Source organism: Mustela nigripes, chromosome 3, assembly GCF_022355385.1.
Source record: "Mustela nigripes isolate SB6536 chromosome 3, MUSNIG.SB6536, whole genome shotgun sequence".
Taxonomy (NCBI): Eukaryota; Metazoa; Chordata; class Mammalia; order Carnivora; family Mustelidae; genus Mustela; species Mustela nigripes.
Window position 1 is genome coordinate 79552174 of NC_081559.1, and position 20250 is coordinate 79572423.

Genomic DNA, 20250 nt, shown 5'->3' on the forward strand with positions numbered 1-20250 from the left:
GGTATTATATAAGACTGATGGATCACTGAACTCTACATTTGAAGCTAATAATACACTATATGTTAAATAATTGAATTCAAATAAAAATATATACATAAAATAAAATAAAATCTCTTTCCAATGGGGCTATCTCTGACGACTGCCTATCCCAGCTTCTCTCTACCCACAACCACATATAGCTCCCTGCCTTGTCCAGAGCTCAGCTAAGTTATGCTTAGTATTGCTTCCTCAGCATCTATTTTGTTTGGCTAAGCAGCCTGCAGTGACCTTAAACTGACAATAGCCCCTCAGCAAATGCACGCCCTGGATAGCAGCTGACAGTCTCAAATATATAAGTTCCTGATTTGATTTCCCCAATCACCCTTGTGTTCAATAGCCTTCCCTGCCTCCCAGGGCCATCCCCTTACACACCCTAAGATAAGACCCCCATGGAGCTAACCAAAATCACACTCCGTTCATTAGCCCAGGAACCCAAAAGCACTCTACCCACAGAACCTAATAAAGGTATGTGCTCTGTGTCTTCTCTCTTTCTCTGTCTGTCTGAACTCTGCTTTGTTTTCCTCTTATGGCCCCTCCAAGCATCCCAGGTACTTGTTCAGGATCTCTAAGTAAGAAACATCTCTATTTGAATTGATCTTATGGTCTGTTGTTGAACTGTGGTTCACCGCCCAGCACCTTAATGACTGTTAATTAGACAAAGTCATAACAGCCCTTCAACACCCATTCCTTAGTTCAGACTACCACCATCTCAACCTGAACCAAGGCATAGCATCCTTGCAAATCTCCCTTTACTTCTAATCTGTCCTGCCATTCTGTCCTCTATACCTCCAGGAGGGAAGGTTATTTTAATTTTGAATTTTATTAATAATAAAATTATTAATTTCAGTAGCTCCCATCATGTGCAGACTTAAATTCAACTCCTTTACCTCTTTTCATTACTTATTCAGTCTATTCGGCCATTCCAATCACTTAATAAATATCTAGAGTGCAGTCACAAATTGCAAGATCAGCTTTTAGTCTACTAGAGAGTAAAGACTGAGGTTTAGTTCTGAGGTTTAGAGTCCTGGGCACTGATGATGTCCCCACATTTTCTTATCCTCTCAAACATGAAGGTGTTGCTTTGATAAACCAGCAGAAGCTCATGTTGGTAGAGAAAGTCCAAAGAGGAATTTTGTAAAGTATTTCAGTGGTAAATTACCCAGAGTTTAAAGAGCAAGACAAAGCATGAAATTAGCGTCCTTTTCCACTTTAGCAGGAAAGTGTTATCTACAGGACAGTGATACGGAAAACAGGCTTAGAAAGTTTCACAGATAGGTGCTGCATCAGTCTCTGTTCTGTATAACAACTCCGGATTGTGCATTCTGTACCCTTGCCATAATTAACCTGAAACTTTGTAACTGGGTGTGTTGCAAGGAGGATGGGAGAAGGCTAGAGACACCTTTAAATCTAAGATGTCCTAATATATTTCTTATCCCTTTATGATTTTATGTGTTATTTCTCATATCATGATTCCTCCCTGAAGTTGTTTTATGACTACATGTCTAAATGAAATCTTCCCCTCTATAAATTTCTCTACACAAATATATACAATATACATAATATCATATGCATGAGCATGTACATATCTATCTACTTACTGCACCTTTCCCAACCCCTGCAGATTCATATGCTCCTTATCCTTACTTCCCACTCTAACTTACACATGCCTATTTTATAGTATTGGTGATAATAGTAATAAGCAATAGTATTTATTGGCATTAAATACTGGTTAGTACTTAATCGGTATAAGAAGAAAGTAAATAGTTAATGACTGCTAATAATCACATCAAAACAACTTGGATTAAAATGAAACTGCCTACAGGAATCTATATAGAAAGAAAAGAAAGAATTGAAAAATTTGAAGGTTCAGATATGCTATCACAAAAGCAAATGATATAAATGAAATCTTTACATTTGGTTTCTGACATTTAAGACATTTGCTATAGGAAATAGACAACCAGTTTTGTCTTTTTTTCTTTAAAAATAATATTTTGCTGGGTCTACACACTTAAAATTAATTTCCCAAATTATATTAGACTCTTCAAAAACTCCCCACTCCCCTCACTTTTGTTGTCCCTAAGCTAATTTTCGTAGATGATCACATATTATTACTTTTGACCATAATAATATTTTACTAATGTTTAAGTTGTCTTAAATAGTACAAAATTTAAAATTAATAGTATTTTGCAGTTTTCAATCTACTTTTCTTCTTTTGTTTAAAATATTTTCCTTTATGATAACCGTATTTTAAAAATAACTATATAGGACAATTATTTTCATTGTCCTACTGCCTGTTAGTAATTTATTGATGCTTTATGAATTGTAAAATAAGTTTTGATAATTATTAAAATGTGGGTTATTCCATGAAATACTATATAAAGTATAATATGATTATTTATGTATATCTAAATGTATATATGTTTGTATATCTTTATTTTAAAACAGGATTCTGCAGGCAAAATATGCTCATTTACACTCAAAGGTTATCTCTAATTTAGAGTGATATACAATATACCTTGAAGTATATTACCTTGAAGATAACACCTAAAGTATGACTCCCTTGACAGAATGACTTTAATTATTGCCATTAATAATTTTTAATTTTAATACAAGGTCTCCAATCTCCTTGTCGTATTCTATTTAGTAATCTCTAAAGCCAAGTCTTACTTATGTCCATATTTAGAAGGTAAATTTTGAAGAATGTTGAACTAAAATATCTCACTTCAAAATGTGTCTTTTCTAGAAACATTTATGCTTTTAACTAGCCTCAGTGCTCTTGTCTGGCACCCCTGCTGATTTTGCTGACAGCAAAGAAACTACTGGTGCTCTGGAGTTATCCTAGTCATCTTTTATACTTGGAAAATATGGCACTTTGCTCTAATTTTATTCTCTATATGGAAAATGGTGTCTGTTAATGCCTAGAATAGAACAGTGGTATTTTGTTAGTGAAGGATATTTCTTTTTTAGCATTTCCTTATTGAGAAGAAAGTATCGCAAGCCACTATATTTTACAACTTTACTACAATATACAATCTAGTTCAGCTCTCTCTCTCTTTCTCTCTATATATGTATGTGTATGTATGTATATATACACACATATACAGAGTATATAATAAACATATATAAAATATATATGCCATATAAAAGCATATATAATTATATTTCTACTCATTATTATATTTCTATTCATCATCAACCTGAATACTTCTTTTAAGAAATAAAACAAATATTTGACAAGCTTAAACATTTTTAAAAAGCTGGAATTATGATCATACATGAATTTTTTTCCTGTAAAATGAGATATAGTTCATTAAATAAAGGAGTGTTGGAGTAATACCTCTTCCAATCATTCAAAATAGTACATATATTGAAGGACTGTCATATTTTATCTTCTTTGTAAAACATCGTAATTCTCTTTATTATATTCCATATTTATCTTTCTTGTGTTTCTTATGATGTGCTTTAAATTCTGTCTTCTATTTCACAGTATCTTTCTACTTCTCCCCTTTGTTTCATTTCTATAATGTACCGTTATTACTCCTATCTTATTTCTCTGGTATGTGACCCAGAGGTTTTTTTCAATACTATTCTTTTGTTGGGTAGATGATAGACAGACACCTCAAAGATATTCTATCTACCTGAAATTTTGTATAAATTAGGATGCATTTAATAGCAAAAACCTAGCCAAATATATTTTAACCCTAAAAAAATATATTACAACTCTGAGGGGCACCTGGGTGGCTCAGTCAGTTAAGCGGTTGTCTTCAGCTCAGGTCATGATTCCAGGGTCCTGGATTTGGGCTCCCTGCTCAATGGGGTGCAAAGCCTCCTTCTCCCTCTCCCTCTGCCCACACCACCTTCTTCCCCCACTTGTGTTCCTGCACAGGCACTTGCATGCACTCTCTCTCAAATAAATAAAATCTTAAAAAAAAAAAAAGACATTAAAAGCTGTGAAAATTATACAGGAGGGTGATCTGGAAAGTTCTGATATAGCTGTTAAAAGATACTAATGAGGAAGAATTTCTCTCCTCTTCACTGTTGTCTATGATTTCTTTCTTTTTTTATTTTTTAAAGATTTTATTTATTTATTTGACAGAGAGAGATCACAAGTAGACAGAGAGGCAGGCACAGAGAGAGAGGGAAGCAGGTTCCCTATTGAGCAGAGAGCCCGATGCGGGACTCGATCCCAGGACCTTGAGATCATGACCTGAGCCAAAGGCAGCGGCTTAACCCACTGAGCCACCCAGGTGCCCTTGTCTATGATTTCTGATTTTATCTTAAGTTCGCCTCAGTTAATAAGCATATTTTTTCTTTCACATCCAAATGATAAAAGATAATATTTCTTGTATCTTCTGTGCAAACAGTGGGATTGTTACTTTCATTGGCTTGAATTGTGTCATCTGTCTTGAAATGAAGTGACTATTATGGCCAAAGAGTTGAAGAATTTATTTTCTTTTCCCAATTGAGACTAACCAAGGGAACTCTGAGTGAGCTCAATAGCAATTCTTACCCCCATCCAAACTTATACTTTGAATTCTACACAGCAGAAAATGATTGACTTTCCTAAAGGGAAACTGATGGTATTTTGGTGGAAATAAATGTTGAGGAAACGTAACAAATGCCCATATTTTATGGCCTTTCTCATAAATCAGGGTTTTTTCTTCTATTTATACTACTTCTTTCCAACCAATTTGGTTCTTCAATTTTAATGAGAAATCTGGTTTGCATTGCTCTCAAAAATTTGTTTCCACACTTGTTCTACTTCATATTCTTAGCTATTTTCCAACATACAATGTTATTGATTTTTTTTATGAAATCATGGGGAAAAATGCCAACATGTTATACTTAATAACAGTTTGGTCTTCCCCAGTTATCTAAATTTAAATATACTAATAATAAAGAAATAAGCCACCCACTTATAAGTTAATTTATTTTCACAAGGGATGTCTCTGAAAACTGCTTCTTTAAAAAAATACAGGGAAAATATCAGAGTAATTATTATATATAAAAACAAATACAAAAGAGAAACATAATCCATCAAAGTAGTTTCATGGTGCCTGGGTGGCTCAGTCAGTTAAGCATCTCACTCATCGTTTTGGCCCAGGTCATGATCTCATGAGTCATGAGATGAAGCCCCACATTGAGGCTCCCATATAGCAGGGAGTCTGCTAGTGGATTCTGTCTCTCTGCCCCTTTCCTGTCCCCCCTTCAAAAAAAATGACTAAATCTTTTTTTTTTTTTTTTGAAAAGTGGTTTCATAGTCTAAACTTCATACAGCAAAACTTTAAAGTTAATAAAGAAGATAGCTGATGTAATTTTGGGAGAGAAAAGAAAACAAAGAACATACCACTATAAACTTCTACTTACTACTTCCAGGGAAAGTGTTCTTTGAGAACTCTTCCAGGGAACTATAATTTTAAACTCCAAAACAAGTATTTCCAAAATCTCTAAAATGCATATGAAGTTATAAGATCCCATAAATATTCATCATTTTTATATGGGTATTTTTTTCCATGGTTTTCATGGAATAAGATCTTACTAATTTTGGTAATCTTCAACATATTAATATGATAATAGAGAGAGAGTTTGATTTTTATATGTGTATTTTTATATATCAAAATACTTAAAATACAGGGTGCCTGGGTGGCTCAATGGATTAAGCCCCGGCTTTCGACTCAGGTCATGATCTCAAGGTACTGGGATCAAATCCCGCATAAGGCTCTCTGCTCAGCTGGGAGTCTGCTTTCTCCTCTCTCTCTCTGCCTGCTCTCCACCTATTGTGATCTCTGTCAAATAAATAAATAAAGTCTTTTTAAAAAATACTTAAAATACACATGTAAAAATAAATCCTGTGAATTAAGATAACTTTCTCATTGTTTATCATTTATTTGCAGTTTAATAAACATATATTTGTAAATTTATTTCTTCAAGTAATAATAAATCCTAATTTGTTCAGTTATTCTGGTATTAGTTGAAAATTTTCTGTTCTTGTTATCCATAATTTATGGAATAAACTACTTTCAGATATGAGTCTTCTAGTTCATAGGTTCTGTTTAGTTCCAGACAGGATTGCTGTGGAAAGTTTTAAAAATAGCCAGATCCTGATAAAATTCATGAACTTAGGAAAAAAGGGAAAAATCTTAGGAGCTTTCATTGAAGAGAACAAATTATCTCTATACTAAAATAAATAGCCTTTCAGTTCCAATATCTCCCATTCTGGAAATCGGAAGACAATGGAATAGCAGTCACACTCTAAAAGATGAAAGGGTTGCAGAAGAGCCCTGTATTCTTCTTAGTAAATGGCATCATCACTCACATAGTTTTTCAGGTCCCAAAGCTAGGAATTATTGTTGAATTATCTTTTTCTTCATTATCTATATCTAAATACTTGTTCATTTTACAAATCTTTTTTTTTTTAAATATTTTATTTATTTATTTGACAGACAAAGATCACAAGTAGGCAGAGAGAGAGAGGAGGAAGCAGGCTCCCCACTGAGCAGAGAGCCCGATGCGGGGCTCGATCCCAGGACGCTGGGATCATGACCTGAGCCGAAGGCAGAGGCTTTAACCCACTGAGCCACCCAGGCGCCCCTCATTTTACAAATCTTTATAAACTGATATGTTTTCACTTTTATGGAGCCTATGTATTTTTATGTATGTGCAAATTTTAATGACTTTATGACCAAAATTTCAATTCACTCCTGTTATGAGTGAGTGCTACCATTTCTCTTACGTCAAAACTCTCTGATCAACAATAGTAGACTACTAAATCCTTTCCTTTTTCCATTCTTACTCTGTGATAAAAATTTTCCCAAACTGTTTCTGGATTATGACACTTAACTGCTCAAAGTACATTGATAACTTCCCATTTTACTTAAAATAAAATTTAAACTCCTTACTTTGCTCTGCCATGACCTTTGTAGTCTCACCTTTACCTTCTCAAACACATTTCCTACCCACAACTCTCAAATTCAGTCACTGACCTGAAACCTCACAGACCTTTCTGTTTCTAGAACACTGCAATTATTTTCTGCCTTAGGGCCTTTGCATAGACAGGTCCCTCTGCACAGGAGGTCTTGTTATGGCTGGTCCCTTTCTGTATTTCCATCTAAGCTCAGATGTCATCGATTCAGTGAAACCTTCCCTGTCTAATTATTAGGGCTTCCAGTCTCTCATATGTACTTAAAGAAAAATGTAATATTAAACTTAATTTAAAATTATATGTGCATTAAATATCTCCTTATCTCCACCTCCTACTATAATTCCTATAAGATCAAAACTTTTTTCCCCCCCTAATGTATAGCTAGGACCTAGGAAAATATGTGACAGAAGTGTTGGAAGAAGAAACATGATTTCATTCTTTAGAATGGATATTAAATTGACTCAGAAGCTGAGAATCACAAGGATAGTTTCAAGAGTACCTTGAACTATACTGTTTTCTTTTCAATCTGAACTGAAACAAAAAAGAATTCTAAAAGAACTTGACCTTATAAATTTCATAATAGTAATTACTTTTTAACCACATGAGTCTCATTTCACCTAATGGCTCTTTGTCTCTGAACTTTCTTGTAATTTCATCTCTCTTGAGGTCACTAGAAGGCTTCAAGCAAGGATATTAAGCTAATCCCAATGAAGACCTCATGATTTCATGTGGAAGTATCCAACCAAGTAATAAAATATTGAGGTAAAGAGAAACAAGCTTGAATTCACTGTGAGATGGTATTTATTCTGGCTCAGGGATGCATTTTTTTAATAAGTTTAAGAATGAAAAGAATGTCAAAGTTATCACTTACATATCAAAAGTGATCACTTTTTAAAATTCATTTATGTATTTTTAAATATTTTATTTATTTATTTACATATATAGAGAGAGAACAAGCAGGAGAAGGATCAGGCAGAAGGAGAAGGATAATCAGGGTACCTACAGGGGAGCCCAATGTGGGGCTATATCTCAGAGCCCTGAGGTCATGACCCAAGCCAAAGACAGATGGTTAACCAACTGAGCCACCTAGGGGCCCTCAAAGTTGATAGCTTTTATTATCAACCAAAATTATTTATCATTCATTAGAGAGGATTTAATTGAAGAAGCCTACCTAGCAAACTATGCATGATTTTAAGTTAGTAAACTCTATGATACTGTCATGTTTCTAATATATAAAACATTATAATTATTTATTTCACAAATGCTACAAAGAAAGTGAATAAACTTCAAATAAATGAATAGATGAAATGAGAAGAGACCTAATACCAGAAAGTTTCAGGAAACTGAGCATACAATAAGATAAAATATTTTGTGAGGCCTCATTATAATTGAATATTAGAAGATCACTTATTGTTTTTCATTGATGGACCAATTTATTGGGTAAAGAATTCAAACTATAATCAGTTCTGTGTAACTATAGAAAAATAATCTATTAAATATATACATATAGAATGATGGAACATAGAAACCCATCTTTTTTTTTTTAATTCCACCAATCCCATTCATTTTAGAGTAGCCTAGATAGAATCTGGTTTACTTTAAAATAATTAAAACAGGGGTGCCTGGGTGGCCCAGTGGGTTAAAGCCTCTGCCTTTGACCCAGGTCATGATCCCAGGGTCCTGGGATGGAGCCCCACATCGGGCTCTCTACTCAGCAGGGAGCTTGCTTCCTCCTCTCTCTCTGACTGCCTCTCTGCCTACTTGTAATCTCTGTCTGTCAAATAAATAAATAAAATCTTAAAAAATAATACTAATAATTAAAACATTGAAAAATGAAATTCAGAAATGATATAACATTTTCAATCTGTGTGCATATGTCAGTGGGTAAGTATATGATTCTTCGACTATACTATAAAGAAAACTAAAATAAGAGTATTTTAAAATAAAATAATGCTATATTAGAAGAAACAGACTTTTGCTTCTAATAAAAAATGAGAGTGAATATGACAGTTATGAATGTAGCCCGATTCAAGTGTGTTTTATTGTAATTCAGTTTCTACGTGCAGAGTTTCTGATGAACAATTTTTAGTAATGACTCCCAACAGCCACAACAAAATGAGTTATTCTTCTTTTTTAATATACTAGTTTTATTCTTAGACATTCTAGTAAATATTAAAATCTCTAAAAGTAATTTCTATTTATTTGTAGGATGAAGCTACATTTTAGACCCAGGTCATTAGGATGAAGTATTTCATGTGTATGATGAGCAGCAAAGCATTCAAATGACTTACTGGACACACAGGATTAATCTTCAGTTTTTCACACTAACTACATGTAGGATGTCTTCTATGTTTGACCCTTTCCTGGTAAGTGTCACAGTCTTTACAATTACAACCAAAACAACCACTGAGATAGCACTGAACTGAAGCAGAAGTTGGTAAACTGTAGCCTGATGTGCCAGATTGGACCTACAGTCTCTTTTGTATGGCCCATGAGCTTATTTACATTTGCAATGAGTTTAAAGAAAACAAAACAAACACAAAAACCCCAAAGACTATGAGGCAGATATATTTACTATCTGGCACTTACAGAAAACGATATTATGAACCCCTGCACATTTATCTATCTTATTCATCACTGTAACAGGACTAAAATGTTCCCCAAACATAGAAGACCTATAATAACTATTTGCGTAATGGAAGGGAGAAACTGTGATTAGAGTCACATGACTATTAAATAAACACTGAAAGGAAAGTAGAAATCATACCAAAGATGTCAAAAAGAATAAGAATAGTTAAATTAATCCATCAAAGGAATTCAGAACTGAAATGCCATTATCTGTTTTACCTATGACTTCAGGTAAATTTTCTAGCTCAATATATATATAAGTATGTTTATAAAATAACAAAATTTTATGTGTTACGGTGTGCAAAATGTTATGTCCTGTTTTTTATTTTTCCCTCAAAGAATTTTCCTCTATCATTAAATTATTTTCAGGAATGGATATATATATTTTCAGGAATATATATAGAGAGAATATAAATATATAGAGAATATATATATATATTCTAATAATATATATAATGTATATATTCTATATATATATATAAAGAATTATTTCTATGTAGTGCATTGGTTTGATTTGATTTTTTTCTTCCATTTCTATTTGTTACTATAAAAGATTTTTTTGAGATTTTATTTATTTATTTGACAGAGAGAGAGAGAGGTCACAGGAAGGCAGAGAGGCAGGCAGAGAGAGGCGGGGGGGATGTAGGCTCCCCACTGAGCAGAGAGCCCAAGGAGGGCCTTGATCCCAGGACCCTGAGATCATGAACTGAGCAGAAAGCAGAGGCTTAACCCACTGAGCTACTCAGGTGCCCCTAAAAAATTTTTACTATAAAAATATTATTATAAGTATCTTTTCAATTGACACATTGTTAAATTTCCATTTACTAAGAAATCATCTTTAACAGGTTTACTACTGGCTTAAAGGATCAAAAGTTTTAATTATCTGGTTACATTATGCCAAATTGCTTTCATCATATATTGCATTTGTTTATACTATTACCAGCAGTACACTAATGTGTCTCTTATGAAAACTTCAGCCACTCATTTAAGTGACTTCATTAATGACTTCATTTATTCATAAAAAGTTAATATGCCCTTTAGACATGGCATCACTCTTAAAGCAAGATGTCTATAAACTTGCTAATTTTATGACAGGGACAAGTAAGTAAATTTTGTCCAGAAATACAATGTTGTAAAAAATCATTTGTTGTAAGGTTCCAAGATCTTTCTTCTTGTCTTGCCTGCTTTAATCTGTTTACTGCTGTATCTTGCAAACAATCTGATTTTCTTTTTATTTTTATTTATTTATTTTTAAAGATTTTATTTACTTATTTGACAAAGAGAGATCACAAGTAGGCAGAGAGGCAGGCAGAGAGAGAGAGAGAGGAGGAAGCAGGCTCCCTGCTGAGCAGAGAGCCCGATGCGGGACTCGATCCCAGGACCGTGAGATCATGACCTGAGCCGAAGGCAGCGGCTTAACCCACTGAGCCACCCAGGCGCCCTGATTTTCTTTTTAACATTGTTTTTCTCTATTATTACTCCAACCCCACCCCCCCAAAAGAAATTACTTTGCCCTCTATCCTAAAATCCTCCCTCAGATTGTCAGACATATCTTAACTTAATATTATTATATTTACCTGATACCCCTTATACATAATCACACAAAACTGTGAGTAATAGCTTTGTAATTTTTCAGTGAATTTCAGTACAGAGGGGATAAGAATAAATATATTTTATAAACATATTAATTAGGCTCAGAATAGGAGTCTATCAGTATTTCCATATCTATCTATACATATGTACATATAGTGAACAAAATATTAGATGCATTGAAGTAGACTAAGAAAGTTGTAAAACATTATATAAAATCTGAACTTAAATGATAACACTTACAATATTGAGTAACATGAAATTAGAAAAACTATAGAAGTAATCATTGCCAGATAAAATTTATTAATTCATTTTCCCTTAGTCAAGCTCTGAAAACATTACATTATATTGATTAATGGGTGGTTATACCTAGTTGAGTATGGTTCACTGAATTACATGCAAATGTAACATATTTCACCAATTGAATTTAATAGTCCTAACACCATATTTAATAGGTATTGGTGTTGGCGTAACACTTTAAGGGTAGAAATCTCCATGACACTGTGAATATAATTCCTGTTGGAATTGATTAAAATTTGAAATAAAAAATGAGACAGAGTGTTTATTCCAATTCTAATCCAACTTGCTGTTTTAAGAACCAGATAGTTGATGGGGCACCTGGGTGTCTCAGTGGGTTAAAGCCTCTGCCTTCAGCTCCAGGTCATGATCCCAGGGTCCTGTGATCCAACCCCCATGTTGGGGGGTGGGTGTCTCTGCTCAGCAGGGAGCCTGCTTCCTCCTCTCTCTCTGCCTGCCTCTCTGCCTATGTGTGATCTCTCTCTGTCAAATAAATAAATACAATCTTTTTAAAAAAATTTTTTTTAAAAAGAACCAGACAGTTGATGAAGTTTGCCATTTTTTATATCTTAGGATATTAGGTACATAGAAACTGCACAAAAGGTGGCATTATATCTAAATCGCTTTAGTGATCTCTGCTCATCTAAATTTCCAGACCATGTATTATATTATTATTATTTAATCGATACACTTTCTCTCTTGCTTTATTTTTTATTGCATATGTAAGACTGCATATGTAATTAGTATTTCATTTTGCCTTTCCCAGTTGACCATGTGATGCTTTGAGATGCAGTTTAATTAAAAATCATGTGGACAAATGGAAAGCAGATTCACATTCAAATATTCATTTCTTTAATATTGGTAAACTCTTTACCAATGTCAATATAACTAAAATATCTCTACAAATCTTGCCTTTATTCAACTGTGTGATCTAAAAATTGGTACTTTCCATCTAAAAGATGTACATTAGTCAATAAATATTCAAAATTTTATTTAAAGTTTATGTGCAAGAAGGATACATTAATTGTGTATGTGTGTGCATGTGTATTTGTCTACAAAAGCAAACCCTTATGTTTGTGTGGATCTGGTGTGTCTTTTGATTAAGACAGGTGTATTTCTTCTCCTTTCTTTATTATTTTGAGTATAGTTGACACAGAATGTTACATATGCAATGTTACTTAATCCATAAATGGATTAAGGAGTACACTTGTGATGAGCACCAGGAGTATTAAGAAAGTGTTGAATCATCATATTGGACACCAGAATCTAATATACCCTGTATATTAACCAACTGGGATTAAAATAAAAACTTAAAACAAAAAACATTGAAACTAAAAATACCCACAACTATATTTTAAATAAAGTTTCAACAAATAATGTGCCTGTTTTGATGTTATTGAGCTCCACATGATCCAAATCAGTATAATAATTTTGCATATAGGCTTTAATAATTCTCACATATTCAGTGTAATGAAATGTGTATAGTGAGTTTATCTGGTGGATTTATAATACCTCCATTCTCTGGAAGATGGAAATATGAATACTTGACTTTCTGGAATTATAAATTTATTTGGACATTACAATTGAGTGTATAAATCAACAATATACTTAGTAAAAATGTGTTTTTGAAATTGGTTTTTCTGGCACCTGGGTGGCTCAGTCAGTTAAGCGACTACCTCCAGCTCAAGTCATGATCCCAGGGTCCTGGGAGCCAGTCCTGCATCAGGCTCCCTGCTCAGTGGGAACCCTACTTCTCCCTCTCCCTTTGCTGTTCCCCCTGCTTGTACTCTCCCTCTCTGTCAAATAAATAAAACCTTAAAAAAAAAAAAAAAGGAAATTGGTTTTTCCCAGTGAATGCCAAAGCATCCATTTAATTCTTTCAAAAATGTACTGTCTTTGATAACTAGCCAACAAATACAGTATCGATTTTGTCATTTACTAAAATGGCTAATCTTTAATGGTGTTGTTCTTCTAGGAATAACCTTTATCAAGGACTGTTTGCCTGAAGCAAACATTCCTATATTGTTGTTCTTTCAAAATACATTCATACATCATTCTTCATTTCTATTTTCCTGAGAAATGTTGCATATTCAATACCACTTTCCAAAGACTACACTATTATGATTTAAGTTCCCACAAAATAAAGTTGAACCTTTTCTTACAGTGAAGGTTATTAATTTGATCTGAAACATATTCTTTAATTTATTATTTAATGCCAAAGTCTGCTCAATCAAGCTTAAATTTTAGCATTATTTCATAAAAAATAAGCAGTCTTCCTTATATTTGTTTTTAATATTAACATGATATTACTATTAATAACAATCATATTATTAATTGTCACTATTAGTAACATTAACCTTGAGGTAATTTTAACAAGGTAATTTCAGTAATATTACTACAAAATTTAAATTATTAATTTTTAAAAAGGAATAATTAATTAATTAATTTAATTATTGATTTAAAAAGGAATTCAAAAAATTTAAATTATTAATTAAAAAAAGGAATAATATATTATTGACATTTAATGGCAACTCAGAAGAAACTTAATTTTCTATGCAACTATAAGAATGTTGGAAGAACCTTGCATAATCAAAATAAAAAAATGTTCAACTATCACGAAACATGTTTTTCATAACTCAGACTAATAATAGCATGCAGGTTGAAAAAAAACTGTTATTATATATTCCACAAAAGAAAAATTGGCAAAGATTTCAATAGTGAAAAAAATCTACTTGAAAATATTGTAAATAGATTTTCAATAGTGAAAAATTTTTGGAAATATTGCAAATAGATTTTTTTCACTATTGCATTATTTGATTCTATAGTTACCTTTGCCATTTTTTGAATTATGGTAAGTGAAATCAAGGACTTAGTATTCATCTCTAGAAATTCTGGACAATTTAATAAAAATATCTTTCTCTGATGAAAAAAAATTACATTGCAATTATTTTTAGTCATATTTTAATGAAATGTAAATTGAAATTCTTCTTATAGCTAATATTATTTTAAGAAAATAAAGTACAGCTGAGCCTTGAACAACATGAGAGTTAGAAGCACCAACCCCCCACACACAGTCAGAAACTCTTATATAACCTTTGGCTCTCCCCAAAATTAATTACTAATAGTGGACTGTTGATTAGAAGCCTTATCAATAACATAGACAATTGACATATTTTGAATGTACTGTATTCTTTCAAAAAAGTACACTAAAGAAAAAAAGTGTTAAGAAAATCATAAGGAAGAGAAAATACATTCACTGTACTGTATTTATTGAAAAAAATCCATGTATAAGTGAGCCTACATAGTTCAAACCCATATTGTTCAAGGGTCACTGAATTTAAATAAACATTAAACAGTCATGCCTGGGTGGCTCAGTCAGTTAAGCATCTGCCTTTAGCCCAGGTCATGATCCCAGGGCATTGAGCCCTGTGTCAGGCTCTCTGCTCAGTGGGAAGTCTGCTTTTCCCTCTCCTTCAGCTGTTCCCCCTGCTTATACTCTCTCACTATCTCTGTCAAACCAAATAAATAAAATTTTTAAAAAAATAAAATAAACATTAAATATCTATATGAGTAAAAGAGTAAACAACTTTAATATCACATGAATTTTTTCATACTTAAGACTTTTTTATCCCGGAAAAATAAATACATAGAGTGATTTAGAATGACTCACATAGCTGACATTCTTTCTTTCTGTATTTCATTTTGAATATGATCTGTCAATTGATTAGCATCCTATATCTCACTGGATTGAGTTCATTCTCATTTCTAAGAATAATACTAGAAAATGCTGACTAGTGTCTAGATTAGGGGTGGGAAGCTGGCAAAAGGAGAGCAAGGGAACAAAAAATGTATTTTTCACTTACCCACTCATATTTTATTTTATTATTTTTTAAATTATTTATTTATTTGAGAGACAGAGTGTGAGCAGGGGTAGGAGTAGAAGGAGAGGGACAAGCAAACTTTCACTGAGTGCAGAGCCTTACAGGGGACTCCATGTCATGTCATGAGATCATGATCTGAAGGGAAACTAAGAGTCAACACTTAACCAACTGACCCACCCAGGTGCCCCTACCGACTTATATTTTAGATGTATACTTTTATTAATTTAATTTCTACATTCTTACTCATTTTATTTATTGTCAGGGAATTATCTAGTTATCAGTTCAGGCATCCTTTGTCTTCTTTCTTTCTCTGTGGAGCAAATTTATTCCACACACCGCCCCGCTCCCCCATCATTTTGACAACAAAGGGAAAAAAATTCTGCTTATTTCTAGTTTCCTTTGACATATAGGAACCTTTAAGTTCTCACAAAAATGTATCACCTTTCATTATAAAAATCTAAGTATTATAGGTTTCATTTATGATATTAAATTATTGTTCATACTTAGGAAAATAGTTCATACTATTTTATTATGACTATCAGTGGTTAGTTCTAAATTGCATTTAATAGTTCTAAAATAGAACACTGACAACTAAAATAAAAGGCAAAATCTTCCAATATAAGTCTTTACTTACATAATTTAATTTATAAATTATAATTTATATAGTTATATAAATTATAAACTATATAAAGTATAAACTATAATTATAAATTAGTTATAAATTTATAAATTATAAATAATTTACTTGATTTAAGTTACACAATATAACTACTTAGTTTCATGTTTAAATATATTTAATATACATATAATTAATATATGATATAATTTTTTATTCTAGACTTTGTCAAAATGGAATACTATTTCCTACAGAGTTATTTTACATTAGAATTAATTTATAAATAAATAATAAGTAGACTCATGGAGAAAAGAGATTATATGTACAGCTGCTCTTGTCTTATGAGACTTTTTCTAAAGGAAATGTGTTGGTGTTTTCTTGACCTTCTGCAGAACAATTGTATTCCATCATTGTAATTACTGAAATCATTACTGAACATGTGATTTGATGCTTAACGACTGAAATAAATATTTAAATTATAGGAATACACTATTTTGTTGATAAAATAATTCATTTGACAACCATTTGACTTCCAATGGGTATTATTTCAAGAAGCATATCATTCATTTGATATCTGGCATTCACACTTAATATGAGTAGGATTCTATTATAAAGAACTGGAAAGTTGTTTAAAATAACATGCACCTACAAAAAAAAATGGAGCAATCTAACTGAATAGAACAAAAAATAAGAAAATCATTGAGTATTTCTAATGAAAATTTAACAACAACAACAAAAACAATATGACAAATCACCTGCCCCACATTCTCACCTGACACAGATACCAATCAGTGTACAGGCCTACATTTTCTTTCAGAGATTGGCAAGGACAAATAGTTCCTTTCTTTTTCTTTCTGCCTGTGTTAACTAACAAAACAAAACAGCAACTACATCAAAGAAGACATATTGTAAATAACCCAAGACTGGCAGTCCAATTCCACCACATTCATTTTTCAAAGCTATTTTCATAATGCTTAAATCTGAAAAAGCCAGTCCAGATTTACTCTGTTCCCCTTGTGCTAAAAGTAAGCCATGTTCTGAAGGAGGAGCAAAAGGAGAGTATATATCATTCCTTTTTAATGCTTATTTGTCACTGATAGAGGTGAGACTACCGGGATTGATTAATAGACTTAATAAAAGGGTTGAAAACTACGTCCTTCATGACATGAATTTTTGGCCATATTTTTAAGTATTTGAAAGTATTTGTTGTATTGAAGTATTGAAAAGTATTGAAGTATTTGATGTAGGAGATGATTAACATGAGCCCAGGCAAAGTGTACAGACTATTACCCAAATATGCCATGTATTTTCACATCTTCATATTTTATGCATGGTGACACTTCTGCTGAAATTGAACTTTCTTTTATTTACCCTAGGAAAAAAGTCCAACTTTCAAAGCCCAAGTTAGATGCCTAATGAGATAATATTCTGACATATCAGCCATCAAGCTTCTTTCTCTACACACTTAAAATTACTGCTATTTAGCCAGATAGATTGGAGTTGTTCATTGATTTGAGGAGTTGCCAGAGTGAAACCAAGGTTGGACTCTGTAGTACTGGTCTTATACTAAGAGATATATTTAAAAACAAGTTTCTGAGACTGTTTTTGTCCTTTCCCAAAGGACATACTAACAACACGTAACTGGAAGAGAATAACAAAGTTGGAGCAGTAGAGTTTGAATGTTGTACCTACTCACCCACCATCACTAGTTCTAGAATGAGGAAGGGGCCTGGAGGTGAAATTCTCAGGAGGATCTACAAATAGGTTCCACTGGTGTTAGGTGTCTTATCTGGAACACTGGCTGGCAAGAGCCTAACATACTGCTTTGAACTCTTGGCACAAGCAGAGCCAATATCAAAGAGAAGTTTCATGGAAGGGGAAGCCAGCTGTACTGATTTCTGCAAACCCAAAAAATGCATAATAATAGATGAGAGAACTTATAAGAAAGAATAGGAAAACTAAAAGACTTTTACCAATCTAAATAATTGGATGCAATAGCAGATGCAACATGGGTACAGGGGGAACATAACTATCTCAGCAGATGCCTTCTTGGAGGGAGAAAAGTTACTGTAGACTACATGGCGATAACGTAAACCTTACTGGATATCCTATAATGACTTTTGGTGGGATTTTTTTTTCCTATTCATCACATCTTGCCCACTTATTACTTGAAAATAGTTGGGGCATCAGGGTGACTCAGTTGTTAAGCATCTGTATTCAGCTCAGTTCATGATCCTTGGGTCCTGGGATTGAGCCCCACATCAGGCTCCCTGCTCAATGGGAGGCCTGCTTCTCCCTCTTCCACTCCCCCGATTGTGTTCCCTCTCTCTCTTTCTCTTTCTATATCAAATTAAAATCTTTTAAAAAATGAAATTAGTAAGTATCTCCAACAAAAACAACAAAAATCCAAAAAACTAAAGGGAAAATTTTTAAAATAATCCAAGAAGTACTGAAGTAACTTAGTTTATTCTAAAATTATCAATTTAAAATATCCACTATTGGGAATCCTGGATGGTATACTGGGGCTTTGGAAAGGTCTTAGGTATAATTATTTCAAAAGTTTTTTCATATGGAGTATGTATGGCATATTATATCATACTCATTACACACGACATCTCAGAATGAAGCCTTCCATGTTCCTCTTCAAAATCAATTAACCCTTCTGCTCAATTAACAACTTTGTTTACAGCTGTTTTACAGCACTCACAAAGATTTTCATATATTAGAGTTGTTTATGTATAGTATCCCAGTATTATGGTAAATTTTTAGGTGTACTGAAAACGTCTTTTCAAATATGGATCTCTCAGTTCCTAACAGAGGACTTAGTATCTAGCAAATGTACTATAAATGTAAACGTAACTATATTTAGTTTAACTGGACTGAATTGAAAACATGGAGGAGGATGTGCTAAGTACAGTGAATATTGAAGATATTTGTGAAGATAAAGTGTTGGAACTGGTTTTGGAGTTCAAAGAATAAAAGAGATTTATACCAGGGAGAAATAAGAGTTTTTCACAAGAGAGATGTTGAAGCACAAAGAAAAGATTGGACCATGAGTGAGAATAATTGTTTCCTGGGATTGTTTGTGAAAATGGTAGTTCTATGATCATGAACAAGTGAAAAAATATGTTCTATTCTTTTGAATTACTAATAATATTTATCTTGTAAATCTATAGAACTAATAGTGTAAAAATTAATATATGTGAACATATTTCCTATAATATAAAGGATATTATAGTATATAGAGCTATTGTTGCATTTATCAATATAATGAATAATAATGAATAGTTATGATGATTTATATTGAAAAAGATATTTGTTCAAAAAACATATGCAAGACAACATTCAGGTGATGAAGATTTAGAGGGGAAGAAACAGACAAATATATTTCACTCATAATTTTTTTCTTTAATAAATTATGTAAATAGTATTCTTGTCAGGTTTTTTTAAAAAGATTTTATTTATTTGACAGAGAGAGAGATCACAAGTAGGCAGAGAAGCAGGCAGAGAGAGAGGGGAAAGCAGGCTCCTTGCTGAGCAAAGAGCTCAATATGGGACTTGATCCCAGGACCCTGAGATCATGACCCAAGCCAAAGGCAGAGGCTTAACCTACAGAGCCACCCAGGCACCCCAATTCTAGTCAGTTTTTGAGAAGACAGGGAAAAATTTCAAATTTAGCTTTATAACAGTTTAGTTTTATACATCTATTGAGGGACATTCCTTAGAGATATTGCTGTAATAATAGATGGCCAGAAAAGAAGTTCAACATTAATTATTTTTAAGTATCTTCTTTCTTTTTTTAATTTAATTTAATTTAATTTTTCAGTGTTCCAAAATTCATTGTTTATGCACCACACCCAGTGCTCCATACAATACGTGCCCTCAATAATACCCACCACCAGACTCACCCAACTCCCTCCCTCTCTCCCCTCCAAAACCCTCAGAGTCCACAGTCTCTCATGGTTTGTCCTCCTCTTATTTCCCCCATCTCACTTCTCCTCTCAATCTCCCAATGTCCACCATGTTATTCCTTATGCTCCACAAGTAAGTGAAAACATATGATACTTGACTCTCTGCTTGATTTATTTCACTCAACATAATCTCTTCTAGTCCCATCCATTTGATATAAAAGTTGGGTATTCATCCTTTCTGATGGAGGCATAATACTCCATTGTATATATGGACCATATCTTCTTTATCCATTCGTCCATTGAGGGGCTTCTTGGTTCTTTCCAGTTTGGCAACTGTGGCCATTCCTGTTATGAACATTGGAGTAC

At 33.0% G+C, this 20250-nt stretch overlaps 1 long non-coding RNA gene across 1 annotated transcript in view; it reads left to right on the forward strand.

Annotated features, from left to right (window-relative positions):
- Window positions 1–416: 416 nt before the first annotated feature.
- The window catches only part of LOC132013033 (uncharacterized), a 48086-nt gene continuing 28252 nt past the window's right edge, over window positions 417–20250 (forward strand). Inside the window, exons 1-2 of the long non-coding RNA XR_009402852.1 lie at window positions 417–504; window positions 9170–9327. This is a non-coding gene — a long non-coding RNA (uncharacterized LOC132013033). The remainder of the gene's footprint in view (window positions 505–9169; window positions 9328–20250) is intronic.